The sequence below is a fragment of the Pseudoliparis swirei genome, chromosome 7, assembly GCF_029220125.1.
Source record: "Pseudoliparis swirei isolate HS2019 ecotype Mariana Trench chromosome 7, NWPU_hadal_v1, whole genome shotgun sequence".
Taxonomy (NCBI): Eukaryota; Metazoa; Chordata; class Actinopteri; order Perciformes; family Liparidae; genus Pseudoliparis; species Pseudoliparis swirei.
In genome coordinates this window covers 21884568-21907387 of record NC_079394.1, presented here as the reverse complement: position 1 = coordinate 21907387, position 22820 = coordinate 21884568, and the positions used below count along the sequence as shown (strand labels likewise).

Genomic DNA, 22820 nt, shown 5'->3' with positions numbered 1-22820 from the left:
GTCCCATCAAAGTTGTTTTATTGCGAAGAGCACCACTTCACACTTTTCTCCGCGTCTCACAGCAATCTCAACGGCAGCGGGCCAGGTGACCCCCCCCCAAAAAAACTCTTCGGATCTCCACGATTCACGTGGATGACCTATTTTGAGTTCAAAACGGTGAATTTCACCGAAAGGTGACAAGTTTGCAGGTATGAAGACCTACTAAAAACCTACTATTATGTGTAAGTTGCATAATTTTTGCAATAATTACATTCAGGGAGGAAACCAATATGATATAAAATGGTTGAGGAATGGGAGCAGAATTACATCACCCTATTCTAGTTTGCGGTTGGAAACTGCTAATTATTTTTAATCAGTGGTTTGGCACAAACCACCACCCACCCGGAGCTCTCTCTCTCCATCCCAATTACCGTTGGAGCACGTGGCGGCCACTGACATGTGAAAGCAGAGCCATCGAGGGGGGGCGGGGGGGAGGGGCATGACCAGCCTGCATGACCTCTAGGGCTGTTGACTGACGATTGTTTCACTGTGTGTGTGTGTTTGTGTGTGTTCCACGCCAACTTGCTGAATGTCAATTCCCGAAAACGCTTGTCTTTTTCAATAAATTCACGAGTCTGTAACCCGGTTCCCACAAATTGGATCAGAATCAGTGGCGGTTTCTTTCCTCCCGGCAGTGCCTGGAGCCCAGTATTTCACAGCAACCACTGTCAGTCACAGGGAGAGGAACAGAGGAACACCCTTTTGGATGGGGGGATTTGTTCCTGCTTTTAACTCTGCGTGTCTGTCTTCCCAGCACAAGCCCCCTTTTTGAAGTGGATTACCAGTAACTCCCTGAGTGAGGCCGCTTGCCAGTGTGTCATCAGTATTTGGATTGTCGCGTCCCTCTTACATCTGTTACCGTCGGCCTCGCCCGCATCGCACATCTGGCGGCGTTGCCTCCAATGGCACGCTGATTTCTCACTGTAGGAGAGAGGGAGATTCTTTTTGTTTTCCGGAGATTAAAAAAAAGAAGAAAGATGAGCGGTGTGAGAAGGAGAAGACGTGACAGCACCGTGGGGGGTATTTCATGAAATGAAATAAGAAAGCGAAATAAAGTGTGCATTAAAACTTGGAAGCACACAATAAAAATAAAAAAAATTATTAAAAGAAAGAAGAAAACTCGTGCTGAACATGAATACTGCAAGTTAGGGACCCGTGGATGTAGTTTTACTCTGTTTACTTTGTGGCAGTGCCAGACTGCACCGAGCTCGTGGGAATATGGGGAGTATTTGCCTTTTAATCTGGCAACCCGGTGTGTTATTTTTCATCGCAAGTGACATTTCAAAAGCTATCTCCCTCCGAGTTCCAAATTCACAGATCAAGCGCTGCCCTTATCGAGACAGATTAGGTGACGTGGTTTAAAATGTCACCCTACCTTCCAATAACACTTGTATCCATGTGGGACTTAAGCAGGCTTTCATCCAGTGTATCGCAAGCCGGAGCTCCCCTGATGGGCCATCAGGGAGTTTAGAATTGTGATACAGGGGGGTATTGAAGAAATGTGAGTTCTCTCACCAGCAAGAGAGATAGTATGTGTGACTTACCATAAAAGGGAGGTTAGGAGTGACGGTACCTTTATAGGCATACAAGTTTTCCAGCAGAAAACCTGCGAACAGACGTCCCGGAAGTTCACACCACCCAGCTGTTGATCAGCTGATAGTATAAGTCTATGACTCCTCTGACAGTGACATCCGGTATAGACGATGTGCTGCTGGTGAGGGAGCACTACAGGTGAGACACCTACGAGCGCATGGTCTTTCTGTCTGAACTCCCTATGTTTCCCATCACTCGGCCATTTGACCTGTTCATATACTGCAGGGCTCTCAAGTGTCACGCATTGAGAGTGACAGTCACCCGTTTCGGCCTTTAGTCACGCACTCCCGCCACACATCGTATTTCTCACGCTGAAAAAAAACCTCCAGGCTATTTAATGTGCCGCAGTGCGCAAACATGACCTGGCCGCGCTGCCCTCACCATGGAGGAATCAAGCACGTCTCCCGAATCCCCTGGAGTTCTGCTGTGAGGTGCCACTTATCAGCCAATCCCAAAAAAGAAATGGGCTACACCAGGGGTCCCCAAACTTTTTCCTGAGAGGGCCACATAACGTTTCCCCTGTCTGCTGGAGGGCCAGCCGGGGGGGGGGGGGGGGGTGCTAGTGAGAGGTGAAAGTGTGCTCACCTGTGAGCGCGCATCACGGCTGAGCGATGCACGCGCCACTCGCTGTGCAGACGACATTTAACGGAGCGGAGCAGCGCGTGCGCTCTGATCGTGCGCTCTTTTAATGAAGTATCGATACTAAAAATATGCTAAATCACATCGTTTTTAACGTACGGGTACTTTGTTAGTATCGCTACACCGTGCAGCGTGACAGCAGCAGATGTAGCGGACTAACATTCAAGCTAACCTAACTTCCCAAACGCTGTGGACATCTGAACGCTGATTGGCCGAGACGCGACACGTCCCATCAAAGATGTTTTATTGCGAAGAGCACCACTTCACATTTTCTCAGTGTCTCACTCCAAGCTCAACGGCAGCGGGCCAGGTGAAAAAAATTATAAATCGGAACACGTCTCTGGTATTGTTCAGGGGGCCGGTCCAAATGTGGAGGCGGGCCGGATCGCGGGCCGTAGTTTGGGGACCACTGGGCTACACAATAGCCAACCAGAAAAAAACCTGTATCTGTTGTATCTGGGTAAGATTTAATCCAGCAACCAATGAAAATAAAGCATCCTGGAATTGCGCGCGACTGATATCCGAAAGTTTTGTTTGGGGAGGGGGGGGGGGGGGGGCATATGAGCTTCCCAAATAAATGGGAAATGAGTTGGTCTCAAAAATATCCATTAAAATTCCATGAAACACTCGGGAGCCATTACAGTTATTCTGATGGCTCTGAAAAATTAGTACGGACGTACTGGACTGTGGGCCAAGGCCCTCTTTGAGCACACCTCAGTGTTAAATTAAGCTTAGGGCACCAACATGGCTAGTGGCACTAGTCCCGCCCCCCTGAAGCTGTAAACCTAGGGGAAACACTGAACTCGATTACTATTGATCAAAACAGAACAAGGGTTAGGCTGTAGCCTCCTTGAAACATACTATTGAGAACATATTCGCTGACATGCACCTGATGAACACAGTTTTTATTTTTTCCATCGCACTTTTTTTTGCCTTAGGCGCTCGGGATTTGTCATAGGCGCTCGGGAAAACGGCTTAGGTGCGCGCCCAAATTTTCTCTATGCAGGAAAAACCCTGCACTAGACGTTGTCACGTCGAGTAGTGAGATTAATTTTTGAAGTTTTGATGCTTTTGTATATTGGGCATATTACACCATTCACTTTTTGATATGATTGTTCACATGACCGGATACCGCACAGATTTGTGAGCAACAGACATATGTCACACAGTCAAGTGTGACATAACCCAGAAAGTGCAGGTCTACAGCCTAAGTTACCATGGAGTCTGGCCAACAGTGAAGCCATTATCCAATATTTGATAATTGGGTGTTGCCTGCCTGGCAGAAAATGGACATTTTTAACACTCTTGAGATTAAGGATAGTAAGTGCAGTCCAACCTGTAGAGCAGTGGTTCTCAAACTTCACGCCCTACCTGTCATGATCTGGAGTTTGTGTCTTGTTTTGTGTCTTGTTTTGAAGTCCTTGTGTCATCTGTCTCCCTGTGATTGTCTGCCCTGGTCTTGATTGTTTCCTTCTGTGTGATTGCTGGCCCCGCCCTCATTGTGTCCACCTGTGTCTCGTTCCCCGTTGTCCAATCACCTTCACCTTGCCTGTGTATGTAAACCCTTTTCGTCTCATTCACAGTGTGGCTTCGTTCTGTTTGGTCTGCATTTTTGTTGTCCTGTTTGTAGTTTGAAATTAAATATTGTTTTTTGCAGTTCTGTTGGCATTTGGGTCCTCTCTCGCTGCGACATCCGTGACACCTCATGACAGAACGAAGCCACCAATAATGGACCCAGCCTTCAAACCCCAGAATATGGACTCTACAAGCTCCAGTTTCCGCTGCATGGTTCCTGCCTGGCCAGCTTACGCTGATGTTCTTCTCGAGGAGATGTGGGAGTCCCTTCGGGCCCTTGAGTCAATGACCTCGGCTCCAGTCCCCGGTGTTCCGTCGCCGGTTCCAGTCCCCGGTGTTCTGCCGCCGTCTCCAGACCCTGGTGTTCCGCCGCCGGCTCCAGTCCCTGATGTTCCAGTCCCCGGTATTCCGTCGCCGGTTCCAGTCCCCGATGTCCCCGGTGTTCCGTCACCGGTTCCAGTCTCCGGTTCCAGTTCCCGGTGTTCCGGTTCCAGTCCCCTGTGTTCTGTCGCCGGCTCTAGTCCCCGGTATTCCGCCGCCGGCTCCAGTCCCCGATGTTCCGGTTCCAGTCCCCGGTGTTCCACCTCCGTCCCGCCCGGCCCCGGTTCTCCCCATCCCGCCTCCGTCCCGGTCATTCCCAGTTTCCCGTGCTCCGTCGCCTTCCCGTCCAGCCCCGATTCCCCGTGACCCGTCCCATCCAGTCACAGTTCCCCATGTCTCGTCGCCTGGTCCCGGTCCCACAGAGCCCCCATCCCCAGACCCCGGTACCCCTGTGACTTCCTCTCCTGAGCCCGGTCCCCTAGCTCCACGCTCCTGTCCTCCGGCCCGTCCTCCAGAGCGCGCCCCTTGGCCTGGTGATCGTCCTGCAGCCCGCCCCCCGGACTGCTTCTGCAGCCTTGGTCCCTCCTCCTGCTCCCCTCCACCCACCCGTGTGGAAAGCTTGGGATGTCTGGAATTCGTCCCTTGGGGGGGGGGGGGTTACTGTCATGATCTGGAGGTTGTGTCTTATTTTGAAGTCCTTGTGTCGTCTGTCTCCCTGTGATTGTCTGCCCTGGTCTTGATTGTTTCCTTCTGTGTGATTGCTGGTCCCGCCCTCATTGTGTCCACCTGTGTCTCGTTTCCCGTTGTCCAATCACCTTCACCTTGCCTGTGTATGTAAACCCTGTTCGTCTCATTCCCAGTGTGACTTCGATCTGTTTGGTCCGTGTTGTTGTCGTCCTGTTAGTAGTTTGAAATTAAATATTTGTTTTTGCAGTTATGTTGGCATTTGGGTCCTCTCTCGCTGCGATATCCGTGACAGCTCATGACACTACCTTCGAGGAAGAAAAAATTGTCATGCTCCACCACCCAAAAAATCGTACATGCGGAATTTTTATGAACATAACTAGTGCTGTGAAAAATAACGCGTTAATTAAATTACAGGATTAATTAGGTTGTTTTTTTAACGCATGCGCAGAATGAGCTTCCAATCCGTCTGTTGTTGGTCGTCTCGAACCAGCAGCATGTCATTCTGTCTCTACGTGTCGCGTTAACACGACTCCGATCTCCGTCTCGCGCGCCGCAGAGCTCGGATGCCGGTGTGTGCGCGCACATCGGGACGAAAAAAAAGTCACTAGCACTTTCAAGTTAACAGATTGCTCCATCAGACAATAAATAGAATGAGCAATCACTTTGTAAGAACAATGCAAATAAAAATCAATCTATGCAAAAAATAACATGTTTGGCAAGAAAATTGCTCGTTGTGGCTGCAATTATGTTTTGCACTGGGTATATTTTCAAGATAATAACAAAGTTATCCACCTGTGAAAAACTAAACTGAACGAGTTCAAATATTTGGCAATAAAGAGTTTTACTGAGTTTTACACTGCATATCAAAACAAAATTAGTGCAGATATGTGTGAGCCATCAACTTGTATCAGTATTAATGGCAGCAATGAGCCTGCTTTCCACGGAACAGATCGGTCTAACCTTATGCGCCAGCCCGTTCACTACGCTCGGCATCTACCAATCGAGTTGTGACTCCGTCACTTTGAGCTAATCACTTGACAAAATAAAGACTGTTTGGTGTCCTGGCTCCTCATTGGTGGAGCAAGCTCCACATTGGTGTAACAAGCTCCTGATTGGTGTAACAAGCTCCTGATTGTCAGAACAAGCTCCTCATTGGTGGAACGAGCTCCTTGTGGTGGAACGAGCTTCCCACTGACATTAGGACAGCAGAAAGTCTCTACATCTTTCACCGGAAACTAAAAACACATCTTTTCTGACTATACCTTGAAAAATTAGCGCTTCAGTCGCACTTGAATGGCACCTACTTATGGTATTTTGGTAGTTTGGCTTTCCTGAAGAAATGTTACTTACTTGATCCTTGTTGTAAGTCGCTTTGATAAAAGCGTCAGATAAATGACACAATGTAAACCCGAATAAGTTACCAGAACAAAAAAAAATGGAGGCAATCGTTTGAAAAACTCACATTTTTTGAGTTAATTAACTTTTTAAGTTGATTTTGCAGAACTTAAAAAGTTTGATGACTTGCTACGTGTACCTTTTGATTACAGCTAAATTAAAGTGTTCATTTAGCTGAACTCAAATATTTTCAGTTAATATAACTTACAGTTTTCTGTTAAGGCAACTCAATTATTTTCAGTTATTAGGACTTAAAAGTTTCTAGTTTTCAAACCACTGGAATAAGTTCATAGAACTTAAAAAAATAAAGTACACAACCACACCATTTCATGTTATCCAAACTCAATGTTTATTAGTTTGCGTTGTCATTGTTTTAAATACACATTGGTCAAAAATGTTGAATTTGTTTACTTAAAAAGATGCGACTCGAAACTTAAAATGTTTTAGGCAATTGATTGCCTCAATTACATTGAGTTCAACATACTCGATACATTTAAAAGTCATAAATATCTGCAGTATTTTCTTGCATGTTCAATTTTAGCACACTGCAATATTACAATTTAATAGAAAAAATAAACATTTTAAAATGATAATAAATAGACGCGGTAAGGAGGTAAGGAGGCCCACTGCAACACCATCGAGCTCTCACCAGACTTATCCTGAATGAATGAAAAACGAGATGCTCATCACAAACTAATACATGGAATGGAACAGATGACATATAATGTTTCTTTAACCAAGTCCCATTGAAAACCAAGACCTCTTTTACAAGGGAGACCTGTGTCTCATTGTAAGAGGGGAACAACATAAGATCCATGTTCTGCACACACAAATCAGCCAAATTACCAGAGAATCTGAGACCCCGTTTACACGATGGGAAAACGCATATATTTTCATGCGTTTTGGCCTTTCATTTACACAAAAACGGAGGTTTTATCACGGAAAACGATCATTTCTAAAAACTCCGGCCAAAGTGGAGATTTCTGAAAACTCCGTTTTTGTGTTTGCGTGTGAACGAGGTCAAACGGAGTTTTAGGTTGTCAAACGTCACAGTATGCGACTAAAAATGCTTCACGTCATGTGAGCGTCCTATGTTTAGTTAGTTTGGCCGCTCCTACCAGGGTTGCCAGGTCTGTGTGACAAAACCAGCCCAATATCAGAACTCAAAATGTTCCCGTGCCAAACCATATACACTGCTTTTAAAGTGTGTGTATGTGGACGTGTCCAATGTCCATGTGTGTACGTGCTGATCTGGAGTCAGTTTGGTAGGATTTGTGTATAAATAAATTTCATTTAAAATATGGATTTTTATTTCAAGATATTCATGTAATTTGCATGCAAAATAGGTCTACCCGAACCAGCGGACAAAAAATTCAACCCGCGGCAACACTTCAAAAGTAGCCCAATTCCGCTGGAAAACCGCGGACCTGGCAACACTGGCTCCTACGTCCAGTGTCGACTGCCTTCATTTTCGTTGTCAGGTGCGCCCGAGTTATTTCCTCCTTGACATGAGGATACTCCTCAGAGGTCTCGAGTCTTGAGAATTCTGATTGGTTTGCATGTCTTTATCCTTCTCGTTACACTGCCGACTACAGGTTTGGCATAGTTATGATGCGCCGGGCGTTTATGGGTTCATATAAACAGAAACTTTTGAAAACGACCTTGTGTGTACGACGTTATTTTTGAAAACGGAGGGGCAGAAATATTCGTTTCTGTAAATACCCGGCTATGTGTAAACGTGGCCTAAGTGGTGAGAGACTGAGGCCACATTTACACATAGCCGGGTATTTACAGAAATGAATATTTCTGCCCCTCCGTTTTCAAAAATAACGTTGTACACACAAGGTCGTTTTCAAAAAGTTTCTGTTTATATGAACCCGCATAAATACGCCCCCGGGCGCCATCATAACTATGCCAAACCTATAGTCGGCAGTGTAACGAGAAGGATAAAGACATGCAAACCAATCAGAATTCTCAAAACCAACAACAACTACGAAAAACACGACCAACTTCCTTTTCCTTGAGAGAGTAAATATGGCGCGAGGTTCATTTGTATGGACAAAGCGAAGTGGAGCTGCTGCTTCGAGTCGCCTTAGATTATAAGGCAAATAAAGCACTCGATAATGTGTAGGCCTATTGGGAATCATGCCAAACTAAATATAGGGATATGTTGGCATTGTTCTTAGAACAGTACCCGTCCGAGACCTCCGAGGAGTATCCTCATGTCAAGGAGGAAATAACTCGGGCGCACCTGACAACGAAAATGAAGGCAGTTAGAGGAAAGCACCGGAATGCAGTCGACACTGGACGTAGGAGCGATCCTCACCACCCCAACAACAGACTGTTTCAGCTGCTGCGGTCAGGCAGGCGCCTCCGTAGTCACGCTGCAAGAACAGAGAGACTGAGACGGAGTTTCTTTCCTCAGGCCATCAGGACTGTGAACTCCGACCTCACCAGGACCCCCACATAGACCCACACAACTGCCCCTCTTAGGCACACACACACACACACACACACACACACACACACACTTAGTGTAAATATTGTACTGTAAATATTGTGTTGTTTTTTATTGTAAATAGTGTGTACTTGTTGCCCTTGCACATTCCTGCTGAGCATTGCCACTTTCATTTCACTGCACACCCTGTGTGTGTATGTGACAAATAAAACATCTTGAATCTTGAATCTTGAATCTTGAACTAACTGTAAACATAGGACGCTCACATGACGTGAAGCATTTTTAGTCGCATACTGTGACGTTTGAAAAACCTAAAACTCAGTTTGACCTAGTTCACACGCAAACACAAAAACTGAGTTTTCAGAAATCTCCACTTTGGCCGGAGTTTTTAGAAATGATCATTTTCCGTTATAAAACCTCAGTTTTTGTGTAAATGAAAGGCCAAAACGCATGAAAATATATGCGTTTTCCCATCGTGTAAACGGGGTCTGAAACCAAGCTAAAGGACATTTACAGGAACATGTTTTACTGAACATCTTATCACTTGCCGTTCCTGTGTAGTGAGGGGAAAGGAAACAGACCATTCACAAAAACTGTATGGGTAGACTAAACAAAGGTAGGCCCGAAGTCTTTTAGTATAGATATTAGTATGTTGAAGAACTGTTTACATAACGTACAGCCTGTTAGTGACTTAAGGAGACTCACTTTGCAGGTTCTGAAGAATCCAGAAACATCGGCTTACAGATACGCAGGAAGGGTATGGAGAACAGCACTTGGTGTGGATGTCATTGATTTCCTATTCAGATAAAAACAGAATTGTACATAATGAAGAGTTTACTGAACAAAGCTGATTTTAAAACAGTCCAATCAGAAACACAAATAACCTGTTCACATCTTTTTAGCAATCAGGCGAATGGCAAACACAAAGTGGATTAATTCAAAATTCACAAAGTTCTTTTGAGTTATTGAACCTGTTCAAAGTTCCACCGGTTCAACCGATGAAGTGTGTAATAATATTTTTACCTCTTCATCGTGGATTTTAAAAATGTCACAGCATCTGCTGTCTTCAGTTTTTGATGCCTTCTGTCTGAATAAGGTAATCAGTCGAGGAAGATGGCGGTCAGTTTAGCATTGAATGTGTTGAGAGGGTTTTGATTCGTAATCCGCTGGAACTCTGCATACAACTACATTGAAATAACAGCAGGAGAATACAGCAAGAAATAGATATTTAAAAAACTTTAAATTTGAAGAATCTAGCACACAAAGCAGAAAATAGCGACCAAATTTATAAGAATCACAAGTTTCACTTAAAAAGAGAGCTGATCCATATGACCTCAGACTCTATTTTGAGAGCAGGCCAGAGGTCCATGAGTTCTTCACTGGTGGGCATCACTATGGTCTGTTTTCTTGACCTCCTCAACAATTGTCTGCCTCTGACTCGAAGGATCCTTTCCTTGGGGAGAATTGGGTAGGAAGTTGATGGCATATCATGTTATTTATGCAGTTTACATGTAAGTCTCAATAACACCACCTTAAATTACTAGCTATTGTTGGAGTTGGACAGGAACACACCAGCTGGACGGTACTCACTGGGAGAAACAGCGGTAGACTTTTACTTTAACTCTATAAAGCGTTTATTCAAAGTCAGGATACAAACAGACAATCATGCGCATGGACCCCAATGGCCCCAGCGCTGCAGAAAGGATGCTGAGCAGAGCTTGCACGGCCATTGAAATAATCAACAGGGACAGTTCTGATTGGTCAGGAGTAAAGAGGGCGGTGTTTTCTCATTGGGTTTTGTTCCTCTGCTTCCGCCGTTGTCGCTCCTTCATTGGTTCTTCTCGGCCCGCCAATGAGAGCATATGTTGTGAAAAGTGTTGGAAAGGAAGAAAGATGGAATTCACATGTAGCTTCCTTGACTGAGCTGGGGAGTTTTCTAAGATAATCTTATCTCTTCCGAGGTGGGATGCGCTGTTTCTAGAAGGTCGTTCCCAGGATATTTACAAAGGGCCAGTGTAGGTGTGTGTGTGTGTGTGTCAGAGAGGGCTGTGGTTGAATTCGGATATTAATTGTCAAAGCTGGACCTTTCCTTATCTTATCTGCGCTCAGTAGTTGTCTCTGTGGCTCTCCTGTTCATGTGAGCATGAGTGTTGCTTTGTTCTATTCAAATCTAGGGTGAGCGTTGGTGCATAAAGTTCTTTCGTGTGTCACTGTTATCTTCTTTGATTAGTTCAGGCGCTGGACTGCCCTGCTAGAGTTTCAAACCTTCCACAGTGATTTTCCACTTTCCACATAACATTGATGCAAACAATACTAGGCTATGCTAAACTAGAATATATATTCTTTACAAATCCCTCTTTTCACATCCGCTGGATGTGAACCCTTACTCCGGGAATATTTATTTCCCTCTTTATGCCAGATCTTGTCATGGCCTGGCCTCCCTAAGTGGCTATGTGTCCTGGTCTCCTCGTCCTGTTTTAGCTCTGCCACTTGACGTGAATGAGTCTCCTGAAATATGATCTTTCGTTGCCTAGATTAAGGTCCCATAAGACCTGTAAGATACCTATTTTTCGGGGAGAGAGTCTCTCTCTGTTAGGGATGGGAATAGGGGCGTGGTTTCTGTCATGTGGTACTCCGATCCACCCTCTTTGATCTTCCATCCTAGGGAAGTCAGTAGGTGTGTGTGCATTAAATCTGTAATGTGCAGGTGTAGAAGGAAAGAGGTGAAATTGAGAGTGGTCAGGCAGGCCTGGGTCTTGCATCCTAGCGGCTGGTGAGTAGCAGGTTGGCACCCTGTTAGCCCGTTGACGATCCGGTCCCCGCTGCAATTCGTCTGCTTCAACCCTGTCTGGTCTGCGTCATCTGCTTCATCCTGGTACTCGTCTGCGACCTGTGGGTCTGGTCTCCTCTGCAACTCGTCTGCTTCAACCCGGTCTGGGTCTGGTCTCCTCTGTATCGTCCTTCTGGTCCTTCTGGTCGTCGATGGGGTCTTTATCCGGTGGTCCCGAACTTGATTTCGTCTGGATCGTCCTGGTCAGGCTTGTTGTTCTTCTTCCACTGGTGTTGCATGGGCCCTGGATACGACATGACTCCCATGGGCAGCATCGTGGGTGGTAGATTGTGCTCTTCATTGGCTCCCGGCTCCTCTGCTTCCTCATCCTTCCGGCGTCGAGATACCTGTTGATGAGACCCCGCTATCTCTAATCGCCAGAGTCTTAGACTCAAAATCAGCCAATCCTCACCCAAAGGTGAGTCCAGCCTTTAACACCTAGTGATTAGTTCAAAGTTCTGCTAGAACAATGGAGGGGTTAAATGTCACTAACCCACGGTCAAATGGTCACTTCCGGTCAAGTTGCTAACCAAGTATTTTCACAATAAGAGTCTCGTCTTTGTTATTGTCCGCATTATAGTCATTTTCACAATAAAAGTCCTGTCCTGTTATTGTAAGTCACTTTGCGTAATTCAACTGGCTTCGTCAATCTATAATACTAATTTACAGTCACTCTCATGCAACATATATTAAAAACAATATTCTCCCTAATCTTTTCTATTATAATGTCTTTCTATCTGTATTAATTTAAAACACAAGACCTCCGCAGATGTTATCAAAATGAACTATTAATCGGACGGTTTTGGGTTATCTATTGTCAGTCCCCCAGGATTGAAAGAGGTTTCAGTCCAGAAAGCTAATGGATTAGGTGTATTTTGGCTGGTTCTTCTCTAAACCTCACGTGACTAATCCTACGATAATGGCAAGAGTCAGTCCCATGACTATTAGAACAGTTTGTCTGACTTCCAGCTGTTCCTATAGTGGTTTGCGGGGGGGACCTTCTAGCTGGGCTATCAGGCTCCCCGAAACACCTACGGAACGACCTCTGTGGCATCAACATTTTTAGATCTGATTGTGTTTCTGTCAATGTCCCTGTTGGACAGGTGGCTGGGGCACAATGTGTCAGGTGGTGTCAAGGTGCCTCTGCCTTACCCTTGACCTGGACCATGTGTGAAGTAACCTCCTCCACTTCGTACAGACCAGTCCACCTAGGCTCAGTCCACTTTATCTTGTGAACCCTGACCCTGACCCAGTCACCTACTTTTACTTTGGTTGGCTCTGCTGCCTCCTGATCGATCGTCTGGGCTCGAACAACCTGGTTTGAGAGAGCTTTGGTGAGAGAGAAATTAGAGCTTTTATGTATTCTGACATTTCAATTTTGCAGACATCCAGAGGTGGCATATGACCTCCATCTCTGGGTGGCTCTGGCATACGTCTTCCTGTTAACAACTCACTTGGTGACATCTTCCCCCCTGGTAATGATCTCATGGTCATCAATACCAAGTGGAAGCGCCTTCGCACATTATCCTTTTAATAATTTGATTGGCTCTCTCGACCAATCCTTGAGACTGAGGGTGATATATGGACCCAAACTTGTGGGTTATGCCCAGTGCATATCAACTTTCCCCAGCAGTTTGTTGTTAAAATGTGTTCCGTTGTCGGACCTGATGCGTCTTGTAACTCTATACCTTGAGTGTGTGCATGTGTGCACTATATGGGATGTGGTCAAACACTAGCAAGTTATGTGTACAGGAGTGGCGGCTCTTCTTCGAATCCGTCGACGTTGAACCCCATCTACTATCACCACAACTATGGAAGGAACACAAATATGATTACATCTTTTCATTTATCAAGCATATTATGATTTCAAAAAATAATTTGTTATGGTTCTCTGGGGTCACTGATTCTAAACCTACTGATATCTGATCTATTAGTCTGTACTTGTCTGGCCCTCTTCTGCCTATTCTGGCGTCAACATAGATTGTTGTGTGCTTCTATCCCTCTTTTGAAATAGGATGGAATTCCTAAATCCGTCCTTTTCAATAATAATAATCTTAACAAACAGTCAACCTCTTGAAGAAAGGAGAGAAATAAAATAAAAATGCATGCGTCTGTCAAATGAATGCAGGATAACCATGTATTGTCTGAACTCACAGCATCATCATTGTGTTTGGGTAAGGAATGTCATAATAAGTCAGCATAATTAGTAAAGAACGGGTTACACATTTATTTATTGGCCCCAAATCAAGGCCCATTTTCCAAGTTTAGGAAATTAATTAATTAATGTACTCCAGGGAGCCCTTGTCCTCTCCAGTACACCTGCCTATAACAGCCATTCTATGGTTTAAAAAAATAAATAAAATCTACAGTCTGTTCCATCCTTAAGGGATGCTGGTGACGATTTAATTGGAATCGCACGCGGTTTTAACTCTATCTCTATGGGAGCCATCGGAATCAGTCACACATCAGTTCACCCTTCAGTCCTAAAAGTGTCTGGAAATAAGCTACGCATGTTGTCAGTGTCCCCATCAGTGTTCTCTCTACTATGTGTGTGGCTAAGCATGTGTCTAAGCATGTGTCTCTAATACTAACTGGACCTCTGATGTGTGTGCAGTTCTGTACATATTCTCAAATGTGGAGTAATGAAAGTGTTAATTTTGTGTGCACCCAGTCCGTAGCCTCAACCTCTGCTTTCACCATTGTTCTTCTCTGTGCCTCCACTCTGGACCAACACTGTGATGTGGAGCTGCGGTGTCAACGACTGCATACAATCTGCAGCTCTGGTGTTCATTCAACAGCCGCTGCTACTCCTTGCTTCTCTGCATAGATCTCCAAGCCTCCACAGTTGGGTTTTCATGAACCTCAATCTCGTGTTGCAGGCAGTCCCCCAGGATCTCAGATCTCATCTTGTATCAAGGTGTAGTTAAGGGCACAATGTTTTTTGGTCCCCTGGTGGCGAGTAGGCATGCAGGACTTTGAACCAAAGTCTCCACTGCTGGCTGTTGTCATGCAGAGGTGTGATGTCATCATCATCTACTCTGTCTCACCGGACGCTTTGCTTCCTGTTCAGTGTCTCTTTAGTCTCCTAGTTGAATCATTGGGTGACTAGTGGGTGTGGCACATTTCTGTTCAGTGGATACAGTTCGCTGTCAGCTGTTGGATCTGGGCACGCCTAATTTTGTGTCTCTGGTCCGGGCCTGGTGCCGTGGATCACTATTGCCTTGTGGCTGTGGCTATGTGTTGGGTGCTTGTTATGGCAGGGTTAGACATTATGGGAGCACTGAAGCGGTCCTGACTGAGACAGCTAACCCTGTGGTGGATAAGGACAAAAATTAGCCCAATGTCCAGCCTGACTATAATTAAAACAGTTATTAATAATCGTCTAAAGCCTCCGTTGCCCCAGTTGTTACCCCTCTTACTCCTGAACGGGCTTCTTTTATGCAAATTATCTCTCTGTTGCGGGACATAAGGTTTGAGGGAACTAAGCTTGAAGCGGTGCAAACGTGGCTTGCTGTGGCTGTTGATAGATCAGTGCTTATGGATTTGGAGGAGGGGCTGGATACGGACTATACGGGACTTAAGGTCCATGTGGTTGTGCTGCTGTCTGCTGCAGCTGCTGTAGAGGGGGGGTCTGTTGAGGGGGAGTCTGTTGCTGTGGAGTCTGCTGTTGTTGTTGTTGAACAGGGGCTCCCTGGGGTCCATTGTAACCTCCAGGTCCTCCATAACTTCCTCTGTCTCTTCCTCTTCCTCTTCACCTCTTCCGTAATAGTTACCTCTAGGCCTCCCACAGTCTCTGGCGAAGTGCCCTGGCTCCTCACATATGTAACAATTGTATGGGCCTGTTCTCCTGCCTCCTCTACCAGGTACATAGTTGGAGTCGTCATGGTGTTGTGTGTCGTTATTCAATGGCTGGGGATTCATCTGTGGGGAGGGTAGATGGGAGGAAGGGGGGGGGGGGGGCTAATTGTTGTTGATGTGTTCTTTTTATTCTATCTGGGTGTCCACAAATGTCCGTTTTCTGTTAGTATTGTCTAAATACGTATTTAGTAGTTATCTTCAAAAAGAATTCTTCAGTCCCTATACAGCTTTGTCCCGCTCTCAACTCGGCTCGCTCTGGGTGCCTGCAGCTAAGTGGGTAGGGGAGGGGCTGCTGTTCTGTGAAGGCGCGTGCTTTTCCGCGGGGCCGCGCAGCAGCTCACCACTGGTCTCTCCCTGTGTGTTTACGTTTCTGCTCTTGTTAAGCGGAGTTTCCTCGTTGTTTCTCAGTATCCTCCTCAATCTCAAACTCGTAACTGCTCTTAAACATATTATATAATTGCCATACAATGTGTTCTTTACTTGGCAACGTGCCTTTCAGAACAATAAATCCTCATTTATCACTCGTGCAATTCAACAGACCAGAGCTTACGTTGACACCGTAAGGTTTCGACTTTGCTCTGTTGATTCCACTTTGACAACACTTATTCACCACCGGTATTCAACATTCATTCACAGATTATACATACACATGTGTTCTGATGCAGGTCCCTGACCCGACTTCGGCCCCTGGCCGGCTTCCTATGAAGTCTTTATACGTGCCTCCCTGAGGTCTTCAGTCCCTGACTGGCTCTCTGTAGAGTCTTTTAATGCCTCCTTGAGGTCTTCAGTCCCTGACTGGCTCTCTGTAGAGTCTTTTAATGCCTCCTTGAGGTCTTCAGTCCCTGACCGGCTCTCTGTAGAGTCTTTAAATGCGGGCCCCTGACCCGTCTTCGGCCCCTGGCCGGCTCTCTGTAGAGTCTTTAAATGCGGGCCCCTGACCCGTCTTCGGCCCCTGGCCGGCTCTCTGTAGAGTCTTTAAATGCGGGCCCCTGACCCGTCTTCGGCCCCTGGCCGGCTCTCTGTAGAGTCTTTAAATGCGGGCCCCTGACCCGTCTTCGGCCCCTGGCCGGCTCTCTGTAGAGTCTTTAAATGCGGGCCCCTGACCCGTCTTCGGCCCCTGGCCGGCTCTCTGTAGAGTCTTTAAATGCCTCCCTGAGGTCTTTCTGTCAAACTGTATCGTGATCTCTCTTTACGCTTTATCTTATCATTTAAATTAAGTCAAAAATGTTGGCAGTTCCAATATTCACTTCCAATACTCCTGATCAAATTTAGAGTGTTCAATTTGACTGATTTGAAATAAACAGGTTCAGTCTTACCTTATTTGGAAACCGCGGTTTGATCAGTTTCTCGGAGCGGGTCTTAGAGCAAGTGGTCCGTCTAGGGTCTCAGGTGCTGTCCTCCTCAGGTCTCTGGACCGGTTTTCACAACCATCGCTCTGCTACCATTTGTTGGAGTTGGACAGGAACACACCAGCTGGACGGTACTCACTGGGAGAAACAGCGGTAGACTTTTACTTTAACTCTATAAAGCGTTTATTCAAAATCAGGATACAAACAGACAATCATGCGCATGGACCCCAATCCAGAGCTGTCACCAATGGCCCCAGCGCTGCAGAAAGGATGCTGAGCAGAGCTCGCACGGCCATTGAAATAATCAACAGGGACAGTTCTGATTGGTCAGGAGTAAAGAGGGCGGTGTTTTCTCATTGGGTCTTGTTCCTCTGCTTCCGCCGTTGTCGCTCCTTCATTGGTTCTTCTCGGCCCGCCAATGAGAGCATATGTTGTGAAAAGTGTTGGAAAGGAAGAAAGATGGAATTCACATGTAGCTTCCTTGACTGAGCTGGGGAGTTTTCTAAGATAATCTTATCTCTTCCGAGGTGGGATGCGCTGTTTCTAGAAGGTCGTTCCCAGGATATTTACAAAGGGCCAGTGTAGGTGTGTGTGTGTGTGTGTCAGAGAGGGCTGTGGTTGAATTCGGATATTAATTGTCAAAGCTGGACCTTTCCTTATCTTATCTGCGCTCAGTAGTTGTCTCTGTGGCTCTCCTGTTCATGTGAGCATGAGTGTTGCTTTGTTCTATTCAAATCTAGGGTGAGCATTGGTGCATAATGTTATTTTGTGTCTCACTGTTATCTTCTTTGATTAGTTCAGGCGCTGGATGCCCTGCAAGAGTTTCAAACCTTCCACAGTGATTTTCCACTTTCCACATAACATTTATGCAAACAATACTAGGCTATGCTAAGCTAGAATATATATTCTTTACACTATTTAGGATTTGCCATGCAGGATCTAACAATAACATGCTTTTTTATTTGCCACGGTAGACATGTCTTTAATAACTTACTTAGCTTGACAAAAACCTGTTTATTTAAGTTTGGTGGCGTTAGCGCAGAGCAATTGAGTAGCATAATCTGTATCTGCATCTGTGCAGAAATTCCAGGTTCGCACAAAAAATAATGAACAGAATGACGTGCAAAAAAATGTCGCAGAGATGCGAGTGACGGCAAGCTTGATGCAGAAACACCAGGCGCTCCCACCTGGACCAGCCGAGAAGCACGGGAGACCACCATTAACTTATGTTAGCTAACGTACGTTCGTTAGCCGCCATTTTCTCAGTCGAACAAGCTAGTTTAGTGGAACACCTCGCGCTCGTCGGCTTGTCCAAGATGCACCATCGAGTAACGTTAGCTAGCGCTAACCTGCGAGCGTTAGCTAGAGTACGTTAACACGAGTAGAGTACGTTAGCTAACGTTAGCCAATGTTAGCCACCACTTGCGTCTCTAGAGTTAAAACCAGCCCCCGCTGAAGTCGAGACGGACGCAGGCAGAGAAGACTGAAGTCTCGGCGAGTGGCGCAGACGTGACGTTAGTATTGTTGCGCGCAAAGTCTGGACACTTATTTAAATTACAGTTTTACTTATTAGAGGTTTAGCAACTGGCTGATTGCAACATCATTTAACTTCATACATTACATACCGCTCTATCAACTTATATTTAAAACACTTATTTACCTCACCTTGAAAACAGAGTCGACGGTGGCACCGAGCCTGGTCCGGGATGGGTCCGCGACGCGTGGAAAGTCAACTTCGCCCGCGAAATCCCTATAATGCACCTCGATAACGGCCACGAACACGTGATGAGATGCAATGTGAACTTTTGGTTAAATGTAAAGTTCTCAAGCATTGCGCCCAACTAGAGGGGAGCGCCCCACAGTTTGAGAAACACTGCTGTAGAGAACCAATTTCTGAGAAATGGATACCAGTGTTGTTAAATGAGAAACGAGTCACCAACTGGTCTCTGTTCATATCGCAGGCTCCATCCTTCAGAGAGACTCACCATGTGTGCTGCAAAACCAAAGACCCCCTGTGCACTCAATTCCTACTTGCTAACATTTTACAGGCAGACATAGCGGCGAATGAATTGCTTCTGCCTTTTTTTAGGCGTCCGTCAGAAGAAAAGTTCTATAATTACAGACAGCAGAGCTGCCAATTTGAAATGTGTTTTTTAAAGTTCAACCACCACCACAGCAGACGGGGAGGACAGCAAGTGAGGAGGAGAAGAATCGAGACGGTTAGGCATTTGCAGGAGGACGTGAATTCAATGCAGGAGAGAGAATGATCTTGAAATGGTTTCAATTAAATGTCATGAATAGTAGCCTTAAATACTGTTACAAGTTCAATTATTGGGGGGTTTAATAAAATGTCATGTTTGCTTGTTTGTTTACTCTGAACTTAAATTACTTTTGTATTTGCTTATAAGGTGAGATTGCTCCTCTGAGCCCTGATGTTTATTCTCACCTGCACAACGTTCTTTTGTTCAACAGTTAGATGAATCATAGTAGCCTTTTGTTGTCGACCCTAAATCCATAGAATCATCTCGTTGCCAGCCTGCCATATTCCTAACTAACCCACATATCTGCCTAAAACTGACCCTAGGCAGGTCCAAATATTCAGTTCTAAATGTATATTCAGATTCAATAGTATGATTTAAACATCTCAAAACATACCTGTTTGCACTTGCATTTGGTTAAATTACATATTCCATGACCTGCTTTTTGTCTTTTTTAATTTTTTATTGCATCATCTTTTACTGTGTATTTTACTTTGCTCTTTTAACTGTTAGAATGTTTTGGGCCCTGTTGTTTTAATTGACTAGTGTACTACAATGTGTGATTCTTTGTCTGTGATAAGTGTAATATAAATAAACCTTATTTACTTCCTTACTGGCATATATTATGCTTATTTGAACAAGAAAAATAAGCCATTTTCAATTATTTGTCTTACAAAATGTCCTGAATGTATGAAAATTTAACTATATGCAGACACCTTATTCCTATAAATCTATTCCAGTCATGTGTGTTTGCATATTGGTTTGATCTTTTTCTGACACTTTGGTCTCAGAGGTTGAGAACATGATGGACAGAGAAGAAGATGGAACTAAATCAGGCCCCATGAACGTGGATCCAAACGTAGGGGCCTTCTGTCGAGCCACGGGGCTCACAGGAAGTAGAGCTGGTCTCATGATTCCCGTGGTATTACACATGTGTTATTACACGTGTGTATTTATACGTGTGTTATTACACGTGTGTATTACACATGTTATTACACCAATCCGTCCGTGACTCTGACCATGCACACATCTTCTGGGCCAACAGACGTGGCAGATTCCCAAGAATACACAATTTGGCACTTGCGGTGCTGTCAGTTTCTGCCGCCTTGACAGCAGTTGAAAGGGTTAGAAACAGAATGAGACCCCACTATACATAAAGTCTATGGAAACATATCAGTTGAGATCCGTAAAACGGAAGAAATATTGTCTATCGTACACATTATTAATGATTGTTCCCTGAACATCAACATTTCACATAGAATTACGATATTATTTCTATTATTCTGTTATACTTGCTGAAAGACAGACACATTTACACCAGTTGGTTGAAGAACAACCACAACTTTGGGAAAAGAAAAGAGAAAAGTGAAGACGTGATTTATTGAACAATTGTTTGATGCATTCTGTACTTGATAATAAGTTTCGAGATGAAGACTAGTCATATTAATAATAATAATATTAATGCATGCCTTTTACAAAAATGTATTGTGTTGTTGGGTGGATAGTAAATTAATTGAATAAATATGGTTATATTGCTTTCATAATGTCCCTATAATATAATTATAAATATAGGGCTGCATTTATACCTCTATCTATTAGTTTAGTTTAGTTTATTTCGATGAGCAAAATATACAACAATCAAAATTCAACAAAAGAAAGTGGCTGACCGAAAGGGTCAAGGCTGAAGCTATCTAGCTTATAAGTGCCCTAACCTATGATTTCTTATATTCGTATATATGTATATGTATATATATATATATATATATATATATATATTTGCATGATGCATAATGACTGTTGGGTGCTTTTGTATGTATTCCCCCACACTTCAACAGAATGTCATGTATGGTAGAACGAGAGTATAATATAATGTCTATGGATATATACTGCAGATATCTATAGATATATCTATTTATATATAGATATTGATAGTGAAAAGGCAGTGGGGAGAGCTTTACGATGAAGACATTTACTAGCTGGACAAACAGCACCAACACCTTCGCACCAGCTTCGTAAGAATATAATTCATGGCAGAACTGTATTAGATTGCATTGCACACGCATACATAGTATTATTCTTATTTGTGTACGTATGTCTCTTACTTATGGCATTAACACCTCTGCTTCTGTAATCCTGCAAGCAAATAAAGGATTATCTTATCGTCTCTTACTTTTCTTTCCATGGCATCAGGCGCTACCTAGCACAGTCTAGCTGGGATTAATCTTCGACTTTTCGACATCGAACTAAAGAGCCAATGTTGGCTATCTCCTTTCGGGTAACGCAAACACCGAACAACTATCGCTTCGTTCCTCGTGAACTCTTGAGTCCGTTTTTGTATCCACGTCTGAAGCTTATTGTCTTTTCTACACAGCAACAATCCCCAATCTAGGTGTGTTTTTCTGCAGGACTGTTAGTCCAATTGTTTAATACCACGGAGCGTTCATTCGTATCAGCACGAGTGGGATTTTTGCGTCCGTGAAACTGCATGGAGGCGTTTTCTCTCTATGTACTGTTAGTTGCATTATTCTCCAAAACACTAGAGGGCGCACCAACAACAACAACTGTGAAGAAGCAAAAAGACAAGTGACACGGCAACAAAGCCATAAACTGACCTCCACAATGACGAGCGAGAGTTGTAATTATCTGTATACTTGTATCTCATATTCATGGGCTATTATATTGCCCTTGTACAAGCCATGTAAAGAAATAAGTCAAGTCCTAAATGTATTAGAAAGAAACAAAGGTTGAATATCCTTCAAACTTTTTTATTTGGCTGCAAAATATTTTTTCTAAAGCAGCTAAGAACAAATTGTCCTTCTTTGTATAATCGTTTGACATGTAAGTAACAATTGTCAATTGATAACATTCAGAGCTGCATGAGCAAGCCACTTAAGTATTCTTCAAAATGCCAAAGAAACCGTGAAAATACCGGCTAAACATGTATAAGGTGGCTGCTGACGTTGCTGTGTTTTATTCAATAATCAGACTTCATGTTCTATAGATACTGTAGATGTCCACCCAGCCCTCTCAGTAATTCTTATGGCTTGAGTTGCCACGCAGAAAGCCACAATGTGGGGGAGCAGAAAAGAATGTTGCCGGTGAACAAAGGCAATTGCATATCCTTCAGAACAGATGAAGCATTTTTATATTTTCGTAGAAGAGGATTGTAATTTGCAGGCAACGATGTCTACAAAATACAGACCAGATGTGTTTCATAATGACCCTTCTATGGTCCATTAGGACCTATTCAACCCAAAGTACAGAGCTCACGAAATACCTTCTGCATGAAGTCCATAGTGGAGAATGGAATGGGGGAGGGAGGTTATTGGGTACAATAATACAGATGTAGCAGCCTGAGGTTAACCCAACGAGCCCATCGCCTTGTGTTTTGACAGAATGAGCACCGCGGGGTTAATACAGCTGCTTTCTGTACAGACAACGAGGACTCTGCAGCGGCGTTTGCACGTCACACTTCAGTGAGCCTGACAGCGGCGTGTCGGGCCATCGAGAGCCGGATGCATTCTCGGAGGGTACTGGGAGCACGAAGAAGAAACAGGATTACATCTGTGAGCGCTGGTTCAAGTGACTAGCACAAGCTCATGTGTATGCCCTTTTGAAAGAGGCATCTGATCCCTTCCCCCACCCCCACCCCAAAAACACTGCTGCTTCACCCTGTTCACGTCACGGATTGCAAATTGACTTATTGTTTTCACGCTTTATCCCCTGCCTTAGCAGCAGGGGATGAGCGGATTGAAGGAAAATTGCATTTTGCATGCACGCGTTGGCCTGTGAACACAAAGATAAGATGTTTGAATGGT

The 22820-nt window shown here is 44.5% G+C and overlaps 1 protein-coding gene across 1 annotated transcript in view; it reads right to left on the bottom strand.

Moving 5' to 3' along the window:
- Nucleotides 1-10314: 10314 nt before the first annotated feature.
- Nucleotides 10315-22820, bottom strand: part of tm2d2 (TM2 domain containing 2) — a 125081-nt gene continuing 112575 nt past the window's right edge. Inside the window, exon 6 of the transcript XR_008832193.1 lies at nt 10315-11884. The gene's annotated coding sequence lies outside the window, so the exon portion shown is untranslated. The remainder of the gene's footprint in view (nt 11885-22820) is intronic.